Source organism: Erythrolamprus reginae, unplaced genomic scaffold (assembly GCF_031021105.1).
Source record: "Erythrolamprus reginae isolate rEryReg1 unplaced genomic scaffold, rEryReg1.hap1 scaffold_109, whole genome shotgun sequence".
Classification (NCBI taxonomy): domain Eukaryota; kingdom Metazoa; phylum Chordata; class Lepidosauria; order Squamata; family Dipsadidae; genus Erythrolamprus; species Erythrolamprus reginae.
This window is the reverse complement of record NW_027248538.1, coordinates 22,501-45,382: the sequence shown is the minus strand read 5'-3', so window position 1 is coordinate 45,382 and position 22,882 is coordinate 22,501.

Genomic DNA, 22,882 nt, shown 5'->3' with positions numbered 1-22,882 from the left:
ATTATTATTATTATTAAAATTTGTATGCCACCCCTCTCCGCAGACTCGGGGCGGCTCACAGCAGCAATAGAAAACAATATACAATACAAATCTAATATTACAAAGTTAAAAACCCATAATTTAAAAGAACATGCACACAACATACCATACATAAACTATATAGGTCTGGGGAAGATGTCTCAGTCCCCGCATGCCTGACGGCAGAGGTGGGTTTTAAGAAGTTTACAAAAGGCAAGGAGGGTGGGGGTAATCCTAATCTCTGGGGGGAGCTGGTTCCAGAGGGTCGGGGCCGCCACGAGAAGGCTCTTCCCCTGGGTCCCGTTATCAAGTTTGGAGACCTCTGATGTGCATATTGCATTTATTTGCAACCGTCTCTGCTGATCCAAGCACCCTTCTAGGAAGGGGTAGATTATTAATTTTTTTTTTTTTTTGCAATCGCTTCCAGGACTCGCCTTGTTTCCTGGGAAAAGATAAAAAAGCATGAGGTTCTGCCTCTTATATACAAGGAACACGTTTTGCGAAAGAGCCGAAGGCCGGGATTGGGGTTGCCTGGAGGGTGTGGATAGGTAGGAGGGTTCACGTGCACCCTTGCCACCAACGCCCCTGCCTGAGTCAGTCCGTTCGTGCAGACTTTTATGGCTGCTGCGCGACTCTCGCCCGCTCGGCGGGAAGCTTCGAACACAGGCCTCCCGAATCACCCACGAAACTGGACTTTCAACTTTGCACACGCCAGGTGTGTGCCAAGGCTTTGGTGGTGCCGGAGCTGAGCTGGGTGTGTGTGAAACATCCCAGAATATGATTAAGGAGTTTTTAGCCCCGCCTTGTAGCAATAGCATCATTTAAAGACCTACATACGGCTTCAGAGCTGCCTCTAAGAGTTGGAGAGGGTCAGCCAACTGGCCCCCAACAATCTGGATTCTCATTTTTATGACCTCGGAAGGATGAAAGGCCGAGTCAACCTTGAGCCTGTCAGGATCAAAATTGGAATAGAGCTGCAAGAGACCTGAGAGGTCTTCTAGTCTAGTGTTTTTCAACCAGTGTGCCGTGGCACACTAGTGTGCCGCGAGACATGGTCAGGTGTGCCGCGAAGCTCAGAGAGAAAGAAAGCAAGAGAGAGAGAAAGCAAGAAAGTAAGAAAGCAAAAGAGAGAGAGAAAGAGCGAGCAAGAGAGAAAGAACATGAGAAAGAGAGAAAGAAAGAAAGAAAGAGAAAGAAAGCAAGAGAGAGAGAGAAAGAGAGGGAGGAAAGGAGAGAGAGAGAAAGTCATAGAGGGACGTAGGGAGGGAGAGAGAAAGAGCAAAAAAGAGAGGAAGGAAGGAAGAGAAAGAAAGAGGGATGGAGAGAGAAAGAAAGAGGAAGGAAGGGAGAGAAAGAGGGAGGGAGAAAGAAATAGAGCGAAGGGGAGGAAGAGAGAGAGAGAATTTTTTTGTCCAAACTTTTTTTACACCCCCCCCCCCCCCCGCTTAATGTGCCCCAGGGTTTCGTAAATGTAAAAATGTGCTGCGGCTCAAAAAAGGTTGAAAATCACTGTTCTAGTCCAACCACTGTGCTCCTATATCATTTCAGACAGGTGGATGTCCAATATTTTCTTAAAGACCTTCCTCTGGTGGCAAGCTGTTCCACTGGTGGATTGTTCTCACTGTTAGGAAGTGTCTCCTTAATTCCAGGTTACTTCTTTCCTTGATTAGTTTAATAATAATAACAGAGTTGGAAGGGACCTTGGAGGTCTTCTAGTCCAACCCTCTGCTTAGGCAGGAAGCCCTACACTACTTCAGACATATGGTTATCCAGCATCTGCTTAAAAACTTCCAGTGTTGGGGCATTCACAACTTCTGGAGGCAAGGAGTTCCACTGATCAACCGTTCTGACTGTCAGGAAATTTATCCTTAGTTCGCAGTTGCTTCTTTCCTTGTTTAGTTTCCACCCTTGTTCTCTTCTCTGCACTTTTTCCAAAATCTCAATTTTTTTTTTAAAAAAGTGACTAAAAGTGGATGCAATATTCCATATCCAGCTGTTTGGGGAATTCTGGCAGTTGAAGTCCACAAGTCTTCAAGTTGCCAAGTTTGGGGATTCCCGCCTTAGTGCAAAAGGGAAGTGAGAAAAAAACAGAAACATAGAAGACTGACGGCAGAAAAAGACCTCATGGTCCATCTAGTCTGTCCTTATACTATTTCCTGTATTTTATTTTACAATGGATATATCTTTATCCCAGGCATGTTTAAATTCAGTTACTGTGGATTTACCAACCACGTCTGCTGGAAGTTTGTTCCAAGGATCTACTACTCTTTTAGTGAAATAATATTTTCTCACATTGCTTTTGATCTTTCCCCCAACTAACTTCAGATTGTGTCCCCTTGTTCTTGTGTTCACTTTCCTATTAAAAACACTTCCCTCCTGAACCTTATTTAATCCTTTAACATATTTAAATGTTTCGATCATGTCCCCCCTTTTCCTTCTGTCCTCCAGACTATACAGATTGAGTTCATGAAGTCTTTCCTGATACGTTTTGTGCTTAAGACCTTCCACCATTCTTGTAGCCCGTCTTTGGACCCGTTCAATTTTGTCAATATCTTTTTGTAGGTGAGGTCTCCAGAACTGAACACAGTACTCCAAATGTGGTCTCACCAGCGCTCTATATAAGGGGATCACAATCTCCCTCTTCCTGCTTGTTATACCTCTAGCTATGCAGCCAAGCATCCTACTTGCTTTTCCTACTGCCCGACCACACTGCTCACCCATTTTGAGACTGTCAGAAATCACTACCCCTAAATCCTTCTCTTCTGAAGTTTCTGCTAACACAGAACTGCCAATACAATAGTCAGATTGAGGATTCCTTTTCCCCAAGTGCATTGTTTTACATTTGGAAACATTAAACTGCAGTTTCCATTGCTTTGACCATTTATCTAGTAAAGCAAAATCATTTACCATATTACAGACCCCTCCAGGAATATCAACCGTATTGCACACTTTAGAGTCATCGGCAAATAGACAAACCTTCCCCCACAGCTCTTCCGTGGAATTTCTGTTTCTAAAATAGGAAAGAAAGAACTACGAGTTGAGTTCTTGGAACTAGGTTCAAACTTCCTGGTTCGCTTGTTTAATTGCGGGAGCAGTCCCCAGCGAGGCAATACATTAATTAAACGCCGGGCTAATCTGGTGCTGTAAAAACCAAGGGCTGGCAGACGATCACAGGAACAATAGCGCCTTGCATAACCCTCCAGCCCAGTGCACAGCAACCTCTAAACCCAGCACAGCCGTGGGCAACGGAGATGGTGCAACCACATTAATGCAATTGTGCAACCGCTTTAGGTAGCTTCAGGTCTGGCTTAATTGGCGTGGAAAGCCAGGCTTTGCATTCCTCTGGGTTTGTGCAGCCGGCACATCTTCTTTTAACGATCCCATAATCCCTTGCGGGGGAGGGGATTCTGTTAAGGAGTGTGCGGAGTGACCTCTGAGTTGTCGAAAATACACATACACAGAGGAAGCGTGGAGTTCTAGCAGGTACCCAGCTGATAGTCCAGAAATACAAGTAGTGGTTCAGTAATACAAATCAGATACATTACACGTATTATTTACTCTGGCAAATATTATTTATTTATTTATTTATTTTGTCCAATACACAATGAGGGTTTTAGTCCACCGAGAGGGGCGGCATACAAATCCAATAAATAAATAAATAAATAAATAGGTAGGTAGGTAGGTAGGTAGATAGATAGATAGATAGATAAATAAATTTATTTTATTATTTATTTTATTTATTATTTAGATTTGTATGCCGCCCCTCTCCGAAGACTCGGGGCGGCTCACAACAAGATATGACAAATCATAAATAATTCAGATAGCTTTGAAATATTTAAAGATTTAAAAGAACCCCATATACTAACAGACACACAAACAAGCATACCATGCATAAAAATTAAACAAGCCCGGGGGAGGTGTTTCAATTCCCCCATGCCTGACGGCAAAGGTGGGTTTTAAGGAGTTTACGGAAGGCAGGAAGAGTAGGGGCAGTTCTAATCTCTGGGGCGAGTTGGTTCCAGAGGGCCGGTGCCGCCACAGAGAAGGCTCTTCCCATGGGGCCCGCCAACCAACATTGTTTAGTTGATGGGACCCGGAGAAGGCCCACTCTGTGGGACCTAATCGGTCGCTGGGATTCGTGCGGCAGGAGGCGGTCTCGGAGATATTCTGGTCCAGTGCCATGAAGGGCTTTAAAGATCATAACCAACACTTTGAATTGTGATCGGAAATTGATCGGCAGCCGATGCATAAATAAATAAATAGTGGGTACATATCTATATATACATAGTAAAATACATGATGAAAGGTATAGAGGAGATACTCCTAGTAAAATATATCTAAGAAAGAATAGAAAAGAAGATATAGGAATAGAACATGTCAATGAAAGAAGAGAAGAAGAGATGTAGGAATAGAAGAAAGGAATAGGAGATATAGGAGAGCAATAGGACAGGGGACGGAAGGCACTCTAGTGCACTTGTACTCGCCCCTTACTGACCTCTTAACAATCTGGATAGGTCAACTGTAGATAATCTAAGGGTAAAGTGTTGGGGGTTTGGGGATGACACTATGGAATCCGGTAATGAGTTCCACGCTTCAACAACTCGGTTACTGAAGTCATATTTTTTACAGTCAAATTTGGAGCAGTTAATATTAAGTTTAAATCTGTTGTGTGCTCTTGTGTTGTTGTGGTTGAAGCAGAAGTAGTCGCCGACAGGCAGGACGTTGCAGCATATGATCTTGTGGGCAATACTTAGATCTTGTTTAAGGCGTCTTAGTTCTAAACTTTCTAGGCCCAGGATGAAAGTCTAGTCTCATAGGGTATTCTATTTCGAGTGGAGGAGTGAAGGACTCTTCTGGTGAAGTATCTTTGGACATTTCTAGGGTGTTAATGTCTGAGATGCGATATGGGTTCCAAACAGATGAGCTGTATTCGAGGATGGGTCTGGCAAAAGTTTTGTAAGCTCTGGTAAGTCGTGTGACATTGCCAGAGCAGAAGCTACGTAGGATTAGGTTTACAACTCTTGAAACCTTCTTGGCTATGTTGTTGCAGTGGGATTTGGCACTTAAATCTTTTGTTATTAGTATACCGAGGTCTTTAACCGATTGGGGATTATCTGTGATAATTTGATTATTCAGTTCCTATTTGGAGTTCATATTAGTCAAGAACAGTCCTAGTCGTACGTAATCAATACATATACATAGAAACATAGAAGACTGACGGCAGAAAAAGACCTCATGGTCCATCTAGTCTGCCCTTATACTATTTCCTGTATTTTATCTTAGAATGGATATATGTTTATCCCAGGCATGTTTAAATTCAGTTACTGTGGATTTACCAGCCATGTCTGCTGGAAGTTTGTTCCAAGGATCTACTACTCTTTCAGTCAAATAATATTTTCTCACGTTGCTTTTGATCTTTCCCCCAACTAACTTCAGATTGTGTCCCCTTGTTCTTGTGTTCACTTTCCTATTAAAAACACTTCCCTCCTGGACCTTATTTAACCCTTTAACATACAAAACTATAAGCCTTACTTGTTCAGCTTGTTCAGCTTGCAAATACACAAACTGTCATTTGAATACACAGTTCTTACTACAGCAGTCGCAGAGAACATCACAGAAATAGCAAAGGGAGGGAGAAGGAGCAAAGGAGGAAGAGGAGGAAGGAGGATGGTAGGGAGGAGGAGGAAGAGAAGGAAATGGGGAGGAAGAAATAGAGGAGGGATGAGCAGGAGGAGGAGTAGGTGGGAGGAAGAAAGGAGAGGGAGACCCAGCCAGCTCCTTCTTGGGAGATCTTCCCATGCAACCCGCAAACCTTCTTTCCCTTAGGGTCCTGTCCAGCTGCCCAGTTCCTCTTTTGCCTGCCTTCAGTGGCTCCTCTCCAACTCCAAAGCTTCGGTGGAACTTCTTGGAATTCTCTTGTGTGATGAATTTGTTTATTGTCGTGTGTTTATAAGCACTCTTCCATTAGAAGTCCACCCCCTTCCCAAAAAAAGCAGTAACAAGAAAACATCTGCAAAAGAACACGGTGGAACAATTAAAACAAGCTGCCCTACAACAAGGTTACAAAAGCACAACGTGGCACTTTGTGTGTGCACAGTTCAAACACAAATAAAGTCCGTGGGGCTGGCCTTCTCAACTCATTTTAAAGGCATGTTGTTGTTTTTTGAAAGAGTAATTTAAAAACACATAAACAAAAGAAAATAAAAGAACCCCACATGGCATCCAAGACAAAGCAAGCAGGGAGCCAGAGATTCCTTGTGTGGTACCCAGCTGAGCTGGTTTTGGAATGGAGCAATTTCATTTTTTCGGTGGTGGTGGTGATGGTAATTTATTTATATTTTTTCCTCCATACAAGCTTTTTCAATGCATTTCAAAATACAGTGATACCTCATCTTACAAATGCCTCATCATACAAACTTTTCGAGATACAAACCCGGAGTTTAAGATTATTTTGCCTCTTATTACAAACTATTTTCACCTTACAAACCCACCGCCGCCGCTGGAATGCCCCTGTTGCCAGCGAAGCGCCCGTTTTTGTGCTGCTGGGATTCCCCTGAGGCTCCCCTCCATGGGAAACCCCACCTCCAGACTTCCGTGTTTTTGTGATGCTGCAGGGAAATCCCAGCAGCGCAAAAAAGGGCACTTCGCTGGCAATGGAAGTCTGGAGATTAGGTTTCCCAGCGAGGGGAGCCTCAGTGAAATCGCAGCATCGCAAAAATACAGAGGTCTGGAGGTGGGGTTTCGAGGACTTCGGTGTTTTTGCGATGCTGCGATTTCACTGAGGCTCCCTTTGCTGGGAAACCCCACCTCCGTTGCCAGTGAAGCACTCGTTTTTGCAATGCTGGGATTCCCCTGCAGCATCACACAAACACGGAAATCAGGAGGTGGGGTTTCCCATGGAGGGGAGCCTCAGGGGAATCCCAGCAGTGCAAAAACGGGCGCTTCGGCTGGCAAAAGGGGTGAGTTTTGGGCTTGCACACATTAATCGCTTTTCCATTGATTCCTATGGGAAACATTGTTTTGTCCTACAAACTTTTCACCTTAAGAACCTTGTCCCAGAACCAATTAAGTTTGTAAGACAAGGTATCACTGTATATGTTTTTTCAAACATACATAGAAAATTTACAATATTTTTCCGGTTCCGTCAGTCGCTAAATCAACGGGTCGTAAGTCGAGGATTACCTGCACGCCAAACCTGGCACAGTTTCCCTTGATTTTGTTTCTTGCCAGGCAGGTGGAAAGGAGCGGGGAGAAATGCTATCTTCCCTTCATCTCCCACCCGTCTCAGCCAAGACCGTCTGGATCTAATTAAATCTGTCTTAATTGCTGTTTTATGTGAAATTAATCAAGCATTATTTCTGTCGTCTTGCAAAAATTGCACACCAGGAGATGGCATGGCTGGGGGAGGGGGTGGGGCTGAGTTTGTCTCACGCACGTGGGTTGGCTGTTTTACAACTGTGCATAGGACCGTTTGTGTGTGTCGTCCATGTGGGTGTGTAATAACCTGTGGCCTTTGCAACAAAACCCACAGAAAGCTTCCCTTGTGCAGGCTGTATGTAGGTACTTCTCAATGGCCATTAAACGAATCGGGTTTCTCCCGCTTGCCTTTGAGCAAAGGCTGGAGCATTGGGTTGGTGGGCGTGGTTTGGTGGGCGTGGCGTGGCTTGGTGGGCGTGGCTTAGTGGCTGCGACTGCAAAATCTCCATTCCCACCCCGCTCCATAGGGGAAGGATACGGCAAAGGCGGGATCCAAAATGTTTTTCAATTAACAGTTTGGCAGAGTTGAAAGGGACCTTGTAGGTCATCTAGTCTAACCCAGTAGTGGGTTGCTACGGGTACAGTAAAGGGCAGCGCACCGGTAGCAATTGCTGCGCTGCACTCACGCATGTCCCAGTGTGTTTTTGCTTCTGTGCATGTGCAGGAATTTCACTGAGGCTCCCTTCGCTGGGAAACCCCACTTCTGGACTTCCATTGCCAGCGAAGCGCTCGTTTTTGCAATGCTGGGATTCTCCTGCTGGGATTCCCCTGCAGCATTGCAAAAACACAGAAGTCCAGAGGTCGGGTTTCCCATGGAGGGGAGCCTCAGGGGAATCCCAGCAGTGCAAAAACAGGTGCTTCGGCTGGCAAAAGGGGTGAATTTTGGGCTTGCACGCATTAATCGCTTTTCCATTGATTCCTATGGGAAACATTGTTTCGTCTTACAAACTTTTCACCTTAAGAACCTCGTCCCGGAACCAATTAAGTTTGTAAGACAAGGTATCACTGTACTTTTATATTACAATAAAAACAGTATCGAATTGGTAAAACAAATATAATTGCCCCCCCCCCCCCAAAAATTATTAGTTCCAAATTAACTAATTCCGGTTTTAAATTGCTTTTAACATTAGATTTGTGGTTTGCTGTTGTGAGCCACTCTGAGTTCTCAGGGGCGGCATATAAATCTAATTAATAATAATAACAACAACAACAACAACAATAATAACAGTTGCAGGATTTGGGGATATGAGAGCAGTGTCAGAAATTAAAAATCCCTGGGTAATATAATGCAAAAAGTAGGTCTCAGGTAAGAATGCAGAGTCATTAAGAGGCAGCTGAGCATGCAGCAACCTAGCAATTATGTGAAAAGTGTTTAATTAGGCAAGAGCTCTTTGCTCTTTCTCTCTGTCTGTTCGCTGTTAGCTGTGTGCTGTTACTGTTCATGGAAGTATGCTTTGAAGAAGCTGTAATGCTGTAAAAGTTGGTTCCTGTGAGTTATTGAACTAGGATAGTTGTAGCAAGGTACTAGTAAGACACTAGTATATTGTATGTATAGTATAGACAGTAGTAGTAGTATAAAGGAGTAAATATATTTTTCCACAACTTCCTACTGCTGCTGTGTTTCATCGAAGACTTCAACTCCATTTCTACTGCTCTGTGGCTGGCTGGCTGGTTGGGTTGGTGGGCTGACTGGACTGGTTTGTTGCTTGGGCACAAACAGGCTAGCTTCTGCAAATGCAAGCTCTGATAAGCAGCATTTCAAGTATTTGAGAGGATGCCCTGAAGAAAAAGGGGGGTAACCTATTTTCCAATGCACCCAAGGGCAGGACAAGAAGCAATGGATGGAAACTAATTAAGGAGAGAAGCAAACATGGAACTAAGGAGGAATTTTCCGAGGGTGAGAACTATTAACCAGTGGAACTGCTTGCCACCAGAAGTTGTGGGTGCTTCATCACTGGAGGTTTTTAAGAAGAGCCTGGAGAGTCACTTGTGTGAACTGCTATAAGGGCTCCCGGCTGAGCAGAGGGGTTGGACTAGATGACCTCCAAGGTTCCTTCCAACTCTGTTATATTTTGTTTCTCTACATTGCTGGGAAAGGCAGGTGGATGCATTTAGAAAAAAAAACATTTTGGGTGGGTGGGTGGTTTCTCCTACTACCAGCCCCCATTCCCTGAAATTGCTCCGGCTGCACTGCCCTATTCCTACCCGCAATTTTTTTTTTAATACCACACTCTGGGCGCGGGTTTTTTTGTGGGTGTGGTTTGCTGGCCATGTGACCAGGTGGGAGTGGCTTGACAATCATGTGACCAAAGGGTGGCTTAAAGGTCATGTGACTGGCTTAAAGGTGGGCAACTTGATGTCACTCACGTCAAGGGTTAGGGTTTGGGTGCCTGGCCTCTCCTTACTCAAAGAGATACAATTTCCCTATCTATTTACTATTACTGAACATTCAAAATATACTATTTAATTAATAATAATAATGTAATGACAATAATAATTTATTAGATTTGTATGCTGCCCCTCTCTGCAGACTCGGAGACTGCAGTAATTCTATATTGCTCAAAAAATAAAAAATAAAGGGAACACTCAAAGAACACATCCTAGATCTGAATGAATGAAATATTCTCACTGAATACTTTGTTCTGTACAAAGTTAAATATGCACAACAGCAGGTGAAATGGATTGTCAAGCAGTGTTGCTTCCTAGGTAGACAGTTTGATTTCACAGAAATTTGATTTATTTGGAGTTATATTGTGTTGTTTAAGTGCCCCCTTTATTACCACACTATATAAACTGTATGTACACGCACGCACACCCAGCTCTTATAAAATTATACACACTAAAACCCTCATTGTGTATTGGACTAACTAGCTAACTAACTAGCTAACAAACAAACAAACAAACAAACAAACAAACAAATAAAATAAAGAGGTGGAGTCTCGGCAGGGGAAAGGAAGGGAAGGGGTTGCCACCATTATCTCAGGGGTTGCCACAAAGAAGAAGGGGTCAACTTATTCTAATTCTGGCTTTCTGTGTCTTGTGAACCCAGTTTCCAGGTGACACATCTGGGGAACGGTTGCAGGAACTGGGTATATGTAGTCTAGCCAAGAGGAGGGTGATCAGGTGACGTGATAGCAGCATCCCTAGGAGACAGGACAAGAAACAATGGTTGGAAACTAATCAAGAAGAGAAGCAACCTAGAAATAAGGAGACAGGGAGGACAATTAACCAGTGGAAGAACCTGCCACCAGACGTTGTAAATGCAACAACACCGGAGGGTATTAAAAAGAGACTGGTGTCTGAAATGGTATTGAGCAGGGGGCTGGACTAGAAGACCTCCAAGGTCCCTTCCAGCTCTGTTGTTATTATTATTACCTCCGAGGTTCCTTCCAGCTCTATTCTGATGCTGGCTTTCTGTGTGTCTTGTGAACCCAGTATCCAAGTGACACGTCTGGGAAGTGGTTGCAGGACCTGGGTATGTCTAGTATAAGAAGAATCCTCAACAGTCTGGATTCAGGCCCGGCTACAGCACGGAAACTGCTTTGGTCACGTTGATGGATGATCTCTGGCGGGCCCAAGACAGGGGCTTATCCTCTGTCCTGGTGCTTCTTGACCTCTCAGCAGCTTTCAATACCGTCGACCATGATATCCTTCTGCACCGGCTGGAGGGGTTGGGAATGGGAGGCACTGTTCTTCAGTGGTTCTCCTCATACCTCTCTGGTCGGTCGCAGTCGGTGTTAGTGGGGGGTCAGAGGTCGACCTCTAGGTCTCTCCCTTGTGGGGTGCCTCAAGGGTCGGTCCTCTCCCCCCTACTATTTAATATCTACATGAAACCACTGGGTGAGATCATCCAAGGGCATGGGGTGAGGTATCATCAATACGCCGATGATACACAGTTATACATCTCCACCCCATGTCCAGCCAACGAAGCAGTGAAAGTGATGTGCCAGTGCTTGGAGGATGTTGGGGCCTGCATGAGTGTCTACAAACTTAAGCTCAACCCAGACAAGACGGAGTGGCTGTGGGTCTTACCTCCCAAGGACAATTCCATCTGTCCGTCCATTACCCTAAGGGGAGAATCACTGGCCCCCTCAGAGAAGGTTCGCAACTTGGGCGTCCTCCTCGACCCACAGCTCACATTAGAGAAGCATCTTTCAGCTGTGGCAAGGGGGGCGTTTGCCCAGGTTCGCCTTGTGCACCGGTTGCGACCCTACTTGGACCGGGAGTCACTGCTCACAGTCACTCATGCCCTCATCACCTCGAAACTCGACTACTGTAATGCTCTCTACATGGGGCTACCTTTGAAGAGTGTTCGGAAACTTCAGATTGTGCAGAATGCAGCTCCACCACAGAGCACCCAATTTGCACTGAAAGATGTTGAAAGAAAATACAGGGCGTCCTGCATAAACCACGCCCACAGTGTAGTAGTAGAAATTTTGGTAGCCGAAGTCACTGGTTATGGGACTGGAGGCTAAAACCTATGAAGAACGGTTGCAGGAACTGGGCCTGGCTAGTTGAATGAAAAGAAGGTCCACGGGAGACAGGATAGCAGCCTCCCAATCTTCTCAGGGGTTGCCACAAAGAAGAGTCAACCTATTCTCCAAAGCACCTGAAGGTAGAACAAGGGTAGAACTATCCAAGTTGACCCCTCCAGATTTCTAAGAGGTCAGTAAGGGGTGTGCATAAGTGCAGTAGAGTGCCTTCCGACCCCTGTCCTATTGTCTCTCCTATAGTCTATGGAGAGGGGCGGCATACAAATTTAATAAATAATAATAATAATAATAATAATAATAATAATAATAATAATAATAATAATAATAATAATAATATCCCCTATATCTTCTCTTTTATCCCTATACCTTTCTTCTATTCTCTCATTGATTATTTTATCCTATACTCTCTCTTCTATTCTTTCTCTAATTCTATTTCCTCGAAGGTGTCCTCTGTATTGGACTGACTGACTGACTGACTGACCGACCCAAACCCACCCACCCACCCACCAACCAACCAACCAACCAACCAACCAAACAAACAAACAAACAAACAAACAAACAAACAAACAAACAAATAAATAAGCAATGGGTGAAAACGAAACAGGGAGAGAAGTAACTTAGGAGAAATTTCTTGGCAGTGAGGGAAAAAAACCAGCGGAACTGCCTGCCTCCAGAAGTTGTGAACTTCCAACACTGGAAGTTTTTTAAGAAGAGGTTGGACAACTGTCTGTCTGAAGAGGTGTAGGATTTCCTACCTAAGCAGGGGGTTGGACTAGAAGACCTCCAAGGTCCCTTCCAACTCTGTTGTTATTATTATTATAAAGGAGCTCCTGGGATCCCCCTCCCTCAACCCCCCTCTCAGGGCGCTTCCCGGAGCCTCCTCCCGGGCGAAACCCGACACCCGCAGCCCCAGCGGTGGGACGGAGGAGGGGCCTTGAAGGCCCCCCCATCTGCTCCCTCCACCCGGTCGCATCTCGGCTGGCAGTGGACCCTCCTCGCCCCCCCACCCCGCGGCTCCCGCCGCCGCCTGCAGGGCGCAAAAGTCCGCACCGCGCACAAGCTCCCTCCGCCGCGCGCCGGCCCGAGAAGCGGGCAAGGGGGCGATCCACAGCCGAGCAGCGCAAGAGCCCGCTGTGGGTTGGGTGGGTGGGGTAGCCCGGGGGGGTTGGGCGGCGGCTAGAGAGGTGAAGAGCCAGCTTGGAGATCCCCCCTTCTCCTTTGATCGATTAATCACCTTCCGGACTGCCGAGCCCCCTCCCCAAAGGAGAAGATGCCCGGGCTGCGAGCCGCTTTGGATCCCGCGCGGCGACGGCGCAGGCGACGGCGGCTGAGCGCCGGGATCGGGTCCCCCGGGGGGCGCATCTGAAGGCGGCCCGCCCAGCCATGACGCCCCCCGCCTGGGCGTGAGCCTGCCTGGCGCGCCTGGACAAGAAGCGATCCTACGCGCTCGGGATCCGGCCGCGCGGAGGGCGCGCCTCCGAGCAGCAGCAGCCGCAGTCGGTGGGCGAAGGTAAGGGCGCGATCTTGCTCTGGGAAGCCAGCGGGCGGAGGTCTCGGTCGGTTCGGCTGCCCTGCGAGCGGGACCCCCGCCGCCACCCGGCGCAATGGAGGGCCGGGACGCTGGGTTCTCCCTCTGCCCGGTGGTCCCCATTGGACGGAAAAGGAAAAAACGAACCTAGGATCTTATAAGTTTGATTGCAAAGGATAGTATGTATATTTACTAATAAAGCTGCAAAGGAAACCCAGTTTAAAGGCGTGACATATAATGTAGAATTGCTAAAGAGGCGGTGATACATATCTATAAACGCGTTGTTTTGTACTGTTTATATGCTTGCCTTTATTTAAATGCTTTTAATGTTTATACTTAATGAAAACTTTGTTTTAAAAAAAGAAGAAGACTCTGCGCAACGCCCATTCCCCAAAAGGCATTCCCGGGAGGTTGTGGCTGCGTTCACACGAGGCGCGAGTTGCAGATCCTTTTAGACAAAAAAGAGGAAAACTCCAATGTTTTCTGCCCGTCGCTCTCCACCTGGCTCGAGGTGGGTGGGCTCCTCCCGGGACTTTACACCTTCCCCGGGTGAAGTCCCAGCTTGACAGGCGACAAAAGGGGTCCGAGACGTGAGGAAGGGGCTGCGCTTCCCCCCTCCCGCCTCCCAGTTGGCCGTTTCCACGCGCGCCCTTCTTCTCTCGGTTCGTCCGAAGTTTTAAAAAAAGTTTTGCAGAGCAACTGGCAAAATCTCCCACGGGATACCCCCCCCCCGCCTTTTTCTTCCCTTTCCTAGAAAATTGGGGTTTGGGGAGGAGGGAGGGAGGCAGAACCAACACAGCCACTTTTGGATGCAAGGGGTGGGTGGGTGTTGTTGGGTGGGTTTTCTCCCTTCGGAGAAAAAGGAGGCGCGGCCAACTTTTGGATCTCCGGCTTTCTCTGCTGTCCCGACGCGGCTGGAAAAAAATCGGTTGCAGCGAAAATTAATGAAAGGTGAATTAAGTAATGAAGTAGAAACCCCGTTTGATTCCCAATCTGCGTGACCGGAGGAGGTTCGCAAAGAGATGACGTTGCCCGCATAAGTTGCATAGTTTCGCAAGATTAAACACACATGCACGCGAAACCGCAGGCGCAACATTGTCAACGCTAGGCTGATTTTTTGGGGTTGTTGTTGTTGTTGAAGAGTTTCGGGGCCCGAGGATGGAGGTGATGGAGTTTAGAATTTGCCTCCTTAGGAGAACCCAGTCAGTATCAAATCAGAATACCAATAGCATTTAGACTTTATCTACCCCTTCTTAGTGCTTTTACAGCCCTCTCTAAGCCGTTTAAAAGAGGCAGCATGTTGCACCCATTAATCTGGGCCCTCGATTTACCCGCTTCAGAAGGATGGAAGGCTGAGTCAACCTTGAGTCGGTGGTGAGATTTGAACAGCCGAACTACAGCCTAGCAGTTAGCTGAAGTAGCCTGCAGTGCTGCACTCGAACCACTGCACCACCGGCACCAAGGCAAGAAAGAAAGAAAGAAAGAAAGAAAGAAAGAAAGAAAGAAAGAAAGAAAGAAAGAAAGAAATGCAGGGAAGGAATCAGGGAGGGAGGAGGAAGAGAGAGAGAGAGAGAGAGAGTGGGAAAGAAAGAAAGAAAGAGATGCATGGAAGGAAGCAGGGAGGGAGGAGGAAGAGAGAGAGAGAGAGAGAGAGAGTGGGAAAGAAAGAAAGAAAGAAAAAGAAAGAAATAGCAATAGCATTTAGACTTATATCCTGCTTCCTAATGCTTTTACAGCCCCCTCTAAGCAGTTACAGAATCAGCCCCTTGCCCCCAACAATCTGGGTCCTCATTTAATCCCCCTTGGAAGGACCAAAGGCTGAATCCACTTTGAACTACAGCGAGCAGTTAGCTGAAGGAGCCTGCAGTGCTGCACTCTAACCATTGTGCCACCCCGACTGAAGGGACCTTGGAAGTCTTCTGTTCCACCCCATGCCCATGTAGGAAGCACTATACCTATATAGACTATATATGTGGCTGTCTAATCTCTTCTTATAAATATCCAGTGTGGAAGTACCTACAACGTCTAGTGGCAAGTTGTTCCCCTGGTTAATTGTCCTCATTGTCAGGAAATCTTTCTTAAATTTCTGTTGATTAGGTTTCCACCCATTGCTTTTCAGCCTGCTTTCAGGTGCTTTGGGAAATAAATTGAGCTCCTCTTCTTTGGTATTGGGGTGCTGTCATGCCCCCCACCCCCTCAAAATACTGGAATATTGCTATCATGTCACCCCCTAATCTTCTTTTCATTAAACTAGGCATCTCCAATTCCTGCAACTCTTCCTCATATGTTTTAATCCCTAGGGCCTTAATCATCTTAATTGCTCTTCTCCGCATTTTGTAAAGGCCTCGGCGGAATTGAGATACACTTTCCCCCTAGGCCTTTACAATTTTTTTATTTTTAATTTTTAACTGTTTTTAGTATTGGATTATTGTCATATACTGTTTTATTACTGTTGCTAGCTGCCCCGAGTCTGCGGAGAGGGGCGGCATACAAATCCAATAAATAAATAAATAAATAAATTCCCCCCCCCCCCCCCAAATCTCAACATCGTTTATGTACAATGAAAGCATATGTGCACCAAAGAGAAATTCCTTGTGTGTCCAATCATACTTGGCCAATTAAATAATTCTATTCTCATTTCTGTAACGGGGACCAAAATTGGAAGCAGCTATTCCAGGTGTGGCCTCACCAAAACTTTATAAATGTATAAAGCAAGTAGGATGCTTGGCTGCATAGCTAGAGGTATAACAAGCAGGAAGAGGGAGATTGTGATCCCCTTATATAGAGCGCTGTTGAGACCCCATTTGGAATACTGTGTTCAGTTCTGGAGACCTCACCTACAAAAAGATATTGACAAAATTGAACGGGTCCAAAGACGGGCTACAAGAATGGTGGAAGGTCTTGAGCATAAAACTGATCAGGAAAGACTTCATGAACTCAATCTGTATAGTCTGGAGGACAGAAGGAAAAGGGGGGACATTTAAATATGTTAAAGGGTTAAATAAGGTTCAGGAGGGAAGTGTTTTTAATAGGAAAATGAACACAAGAACAAGGGGACACAATCTGAAGTTAGTTGGGGGAAAGATCAAAGGCAACATGAGAAAATATTATTTTACTGAAAGAGTAGTAGATCCTTGGAACAAACTTCCAGCAGACGTGGTTGGTAAATCCACAGTAACTGAATTTAAACATGCCTGGGATAAACATAGATCCATTGTAAGATAAAATACAGGATATAGTATAAGGGCAGACTAGATGGACCATGAGGTCTTTTTCTGCCGTCAGTCTTCTATGTTTCTATGTTATTTATAAAAAATATATATATTCTTAATAAAAAATTAATAATAAAAGAAAGTGGGAGACTGAGGGGAAAAAAGATATATATACTCAGTTTTCTGGAGTTTGTTATCCTTTTTCTTTCTCCAGAATGATGGATTTTTTCCCTTGGAAGAATTCTGGCTTCCTTATTTACCACCAAGGGATTGTTGTGATTACGAAAGGAAACAAAATAATATTTGGGTTTCTGGAAGTCAAGCTTTCTTTAAACAGTGTCTTGTTATTCTACGGTAGTTCTTTGGAACTTGCAAGGCCTGTATAATGTCAGTTGGCTGCAGGGATAGGATTGTGTTTAGAATTCAGAAAGTCCACGACTTACGACCAACAACGGAGCCGGGGATTTATGTTGTTAAGTGAGACAGTTTGTTGAGTGAGTTTTGGCCCCTTTTAGAGCCAGGGTGGCACAGTGGTTAGAGCGCAGCACTGCAGGCTCCTTCAGCTAACTGCTCACTGTATCAGCACCGGCTCCAGGTGGACTCGGCCTTCCATCCTTCCGAGGGGTCAAATGAGGACCCAGATTGTTGGGGGCAAGAGGCTGATTCTGTAAACTGCTTAGAGAGGGCTGTAAAAGGACTAGGAAGCGGTATGTAGAATAGAATAGAATAGAATTTTATTGGCCAAGTGTGATTGGACACACAAGGAATTTGTCTTGGTGCATATGCTCTCAGCGTACATAAAATAAAATATACATTTGTCAAGAATCATGTGGTTCAACGCTTAATGATTGTCATAGGGGTCAATAAGCAATGAAGAAGCAATATTAATAAAAATCTTAGGATATAAGCAACAAGTTACAGTCATACAGTCAGCATGGGAGGAAATGGGTGATAGGAATGATGAGAAAAACTAGTAGAATAGAAGTGCAGATTTAGTAGGGCTAAATGCTATGCTTTCTTTCCTTCTTTCCTTTCTTCCCTCCTTCCTCCCTGCCTCCTTTCCTCCTTTCTCCCTCTCTCCTCCCTCCCCTGCTTCTTTTCTTCCTTCCCTCCACCCTCCCTCCCTGCCTCCTTCCCTCCCTCCTTCCTTCCTTCTTTCTCTTCCTTCCTTCCTTCCTTCTCTTCCCTCCTTCCTTCCTTCCTTCTTTCTCTTCCTCCCTCCCTCCCTTCCACCTGAGAGACAAGGTTGTGCAGTAGTTAGAGTGCAGCACTGCAGGCTCCTTCAGCTAACTGCTAGCTGTAGTTCAGCGGTTCAAATCTTCCCACCTGCTCAAGGTTGACTCAGCCTTCCATCCTTCCGATGTGGGTCAAATGAGGACCCAGATTGGTGGGGGGCAAGAGGTTAACTCTGTAAACCACTTGGAGAGGGCTGTAAAGCATTGTGAAGTGGTAAATGTCTAAATGCTATTGACGTCTTGCAGATGTTCGATTAGTCACACGGTTGTTAGGTGAATCTCAACCACTAAATGCTCCATCTCACACATTATTTATTTATTTATTTATTGGATTTGTATGCCACCCCTCTCCGCAGAAGTAAAAAGAATTTTAATGCTAAATATAAACTTGGAGGAATCAAACTTATTGAGGACCCTCACTCTGTCGAATACCTTGGAGTACTCATATCCAATGACCTAAGTCCTAGAGCCCAACTATATTGGCAACAACATTGCCAAAAAGTCTTCAAGAGTTGTTAACCTAATTCTTTGCAGCTTCTTCTCTGGTAATATTGAACCGCTAATCAGAGTTTATAAAACGTTTGCTAGACCAATCCTAGAATACAGCTCACCTGTATGGAACCCCCATGGCATGTCTGACATCGACACAATTGAGGGAGTCCAGAAATATTTCACAAGAAGAATCTTTCACTCCTCTTCCCGCAACAAAACAACTGACTCCGCCAGACTTGAAATTCTTCGACTAGACAACTTACAAGTCCGCCCTCTCCGTTCCGACTTAACAATACTGTACTTCATGAAATAGTTTTTTTATGAACAATAGTTCATAAAATCGTATACCAAAATGTCTTTCCTGTTAATGACTACTCCAACTTCAACCACAACAACACATGAGCATGTAATAGAATTAAACTCAATGTCAACCGCTCTAAACTAGACTGCAAAAAATACGACTTCAGCAATAGAGGGATCAATGGCTGGAATGCTCTACCTGACTGTGTGATTTCTACTCCTAACCCCAAAACATTTAATCTTAGATTATCTACATTTGACCTCTCCCCCTTTCTAAGAGGTCTGTAAGGGGCGTGCATAAGTGCATCATTGTGCCTACCGTCCGTTTCCTACCCACTCTCCCTCCCTCCCACTTTCCTCCCTCTCTCCCTCCCTCTCTATCTCCTTCCCTACTTCCTTCCTCGCTCCCTCTTTCTTTCCTCCGTCTCTCAGATAAGGCTTAGAAACATAGAAACAGAAGACTGACGGCAGAAAAATACCTCATGGTCCATCTAGTCTGCCCTTATACTATTTCCTGTATTTCATCTTACAATGGATATATGTTTATCCCAGGTATGTTTACATTCAGTTACTGTGGATTTACCAACCATGTCTGCTGGAAGTTTGTTCCAAGGATCTACTACTCTTTCAGTGAAATAATATTTTCTCACATTGCTTTTGATCTTTCCCCCACAACTAACTTCCGATTGTGTCCCCTTGTTCTTGTGTTCACTTTCCTATTAAAAACACTTCCCTCCTGAACCTTATTTAACCCTTTAACATATTTAAATGTTTCAATCATGTCCCCCCTTTTCCTTCTGTCCTCCAGACTCTACAGATTGAGTTCATGAAGACTTTCCTGATATGTTTTATGCTTAAGACCTTCCACCATTCTTGTAGCCCGTCTTTGGACCCGTTCAATTTTGTCAATATCTTTTTGTAGGTGAGGTCTCCAGAACTGAACACAGTACAGTATTCCAAATGGGGTTTCACCAGCGCTCTATATAAGGGGATCACAATCTCCCTCTTCCTGCTTGTTATACCTCTAGCTATGCAGCAAGCATCCTACTTGCTTTTGCTACCGCCCGACCACACTGCTCACCCATTTGAGGCTGTCAGAAATCACGACCCCTAAATCCTTCTCTTCTGAAGTTTTTGCTAACACAGAACTGCCAATGCAGTACTCAGATTGAGGATTCCTTTTCCCCAATCAGCTGTAAATACCAGCCATGGCTTCCTCCATTCTCAGAGCTGTTGATGAGTGGGTCTGTGTATCCTATAAACTTTCACTGCATGATAGTTTCAAGTGCCTCACAAAAAGTTGGTAAACTCTTTGCTAAGCCAAAAGTTTGCTGGGTGGGGGGGAAGTGTTTGTGTGTGTGTTTTGCATGTCCTTGGACATGAATGCCCTTTCCCCTCCTGGACAAGGCAGCTCTGAACTTCAGAGGAAGCAGTGCGGAACGAAAGGGGAGCAGCTGGCGTCTGGTTGAGTCTCCAAGCCTGCCTGTTGGGCCTCCACTAAGGCTCCCAGGTCTGCCTGGACCCATCTCTGCCCCAGAATAAAATAATGGCAGGAGTAGGAGGCACTCTACCATTTCAGACAGGTGGCTGTCTAATGTCTTCTAATCTACTGTGAGGAAGCACCTACAACTTCTAGTGGCCAGCTGTTCCGCTGGTTAATTGTTTTTCCCTATAAAGAAATTCCTCCTTAATTCCAGGTTTGCTTCTCTCCTTGTTTACAATAATAACAACAGAGTTGGAAGGGACCTTGGAGGTCTTCTAGTCCAACCCCCTGCCTAGGCAGGAAATCCTACACTATTTCAGACAGATGGTTATCCAACATCTGCTTAAAAGCTTCCAGGGTTGGAACATTCACAACTTCTGGAGGCAGGCTGTTCCACTGCTTAATTGTTCTAACTGTCAGGAAATTTCTCCTTAGTTCTACGTTGCTTCTCTCCTTGTTTAGTTTCCACCCATTGCTTCTTATTCTACGCTCACGTGCTTTGGAGAATAGGTTGAATCCTTTTTTTTTTTTTTTTGTGGTAATCCCAGGGATATTGGAATATGGCTATCATGTCTCCCCTTTTCCTTCTTTTCATTAAACTAGCCATGCCCAGTTCCTGCAACTGTTCTTCATATATTTTAGCCTCCAGTCCCCTAATCATCTTTGTCGCTCTTCTCTGCACTTTTTCTAGAGTCTCAACATCCTTTTTGCATCGTGGAGACCAATAATGAATGCAGGATTCCAAGTGTGGCCTTTGTTTCCATCCGTTGCTTCTTGTCCTGTCTTCAGGTGCCTTGGAAAATAAATGGATCGCTTCTTCTTTGCAGCAGCCCCTCAAATATTGGAAGATATCATATCATGTCACCTCTTCATCCTCCTTTTCGTTAGACTTCACATACCCAGGTCCTGCAACTGTTCCCCACAGGTGTCACTTGGATATTGGGTTCACAAGACACAAAAAGCCAGAATCAGAATAGAGCTGGAAGGAACCTCGGAGTTAATAATAATAACAACAGAGCTGGAAGGGACCTTGGAGGTCTTCTAGTCCAGCCCCCTGCTCAATACCATTTCAGACACATGGCTGTCCAGTCTCTTTAAAAAAATATTTTAATTAATTTTTAATATTTACATAGTACTTTCTATTACTGTCTAGTCTCTTTTTAATACACCCCAGTGTTGTTGCATTTACAACCTCTGGTGGCAAGCTGTTCCACTGGTTAATTGTCCTCCCTGTCTCCTTATTTCTAGGTTGCTTCTCTTCTTGATTAGTTTCCAACCATTGTTTCTTGTCCTGCCTTCTAGTGCCTTGGAGAATAGGTTCTTTGGGGCAGCTCCTCAAATATTTGGATGCTGCTATCACGGCACCTCTTCATCCTCCTCTTCGTTAGACTAGACATACCCAGTTCCTGCAAACCGTTCTTCCTATGTTTTACCTTCCAGGCCTTTAGCAATAGTATTTAGACTTTAGACTTATATACCGCTTCATAGTGCTTTCCAGCCCTCTCTAAGTGGTTTACAGAGAGTTAGCCTCTTTCCCACCACAATCTGGGTCCTCGTTTGACCCATCTAAGAAGGTTGGAAGGCTGAGTCAACTTGCAGCGTGGTGAGATTTGATCTGCCGAACTGCTGGCAGCCGGTGATCAGCAGAAGTAACTTGTGCTACTGCTCTCTAACCACTGCAACAATGAGGCTCTTTAATCATATTTGTTGCTCTTCCAAGGTGTTATAAAGTGGTACTAAGACTTCACGGGGTCTTGATCCCATCCCTCTCTTAATGCAGCCAAGCCTTCCCCCACTTTGAAGTGGTATCTTGGAAAAGGCCATGCAACGTAAGTCCAGAGGTGGGGTTTCCCAGCGAGGGGAGCCTCAGTGAAATCGCAGCATCGCAAAAACACAGAGGTCTGGAGGTGGGGTTTCAAGGACTTTGGTGTTTTTGCGATGCTGCGATTTCACTGAGGTTCCCTTCGCTGGGAAACCCCACCTCTGGACTTCCGTTACCAGCGAAGCGCTTGTTTTTGCGATGCTGGAATTATCCTGCTGGGATTCCCCTGCAGCACCGCAAAAACACAGAGCTCCAGAGATGGGGTTTCCCATGGAGGGGAGCCTCAGGGAAATCTCAGCAGTGCAAAAACGGGCGCTTCGGCTGGCAAAAGGGGTGAATTTTGGGCTTGCACACATTAATCGCTTTTCCATTGATTCCTATGGGAAACATTGTTTCGTCTTACAAACTTTTCACCTTAAGAACCTCATCCCCGAACCAATTAAGTTTGTAAGACAAGGTATCATATCTAGTTCCTGCAACCGTTCCTCATGCATTTTAGTCTCCAGGCCTTTTAATCATCTTAGTTACTCTTCTCTGCACTCTTTCCAGAGTCTCAACATCTTTTTTTAATATCATAGTGACCAAAACTGGACGCCGTGTTCTAAGTAATAAAACAGTACTACCATTTCAGGTGATTATCTTGATGTATCCCTTTGTTGCTCTTAGTTTCAGCCTCAGTTCCAGGGCTAAGAAAATTCCTTAGTAATGATCACGCGGTCATCTTTCAATTGAAGTTTGCAGATGGTTCTAATATCCACATTTTTACGCCTTTGTGAATGTCGGTCATCTCTGCGTGGAGAAGACAACGGCAAAGTTCTAAAAATTGGGGGAAGATATAACTGGGGGCAGATGGGCCCAGATTTCCAAATTAGCCTAGGAAAGGCAAATGAAGACATTTTCTCCTTGAAAATAAAGCTTCCTGAACAACCTTAAGAGGGGGGAAAAACTCACAGAGGGGGACACAACATTGGTAGACACTCAGTGTTGCAATGTTCCATCACTGGAGGTTTGTAAAGAAGAGGCTGTTCAGCTGCTCACCTGG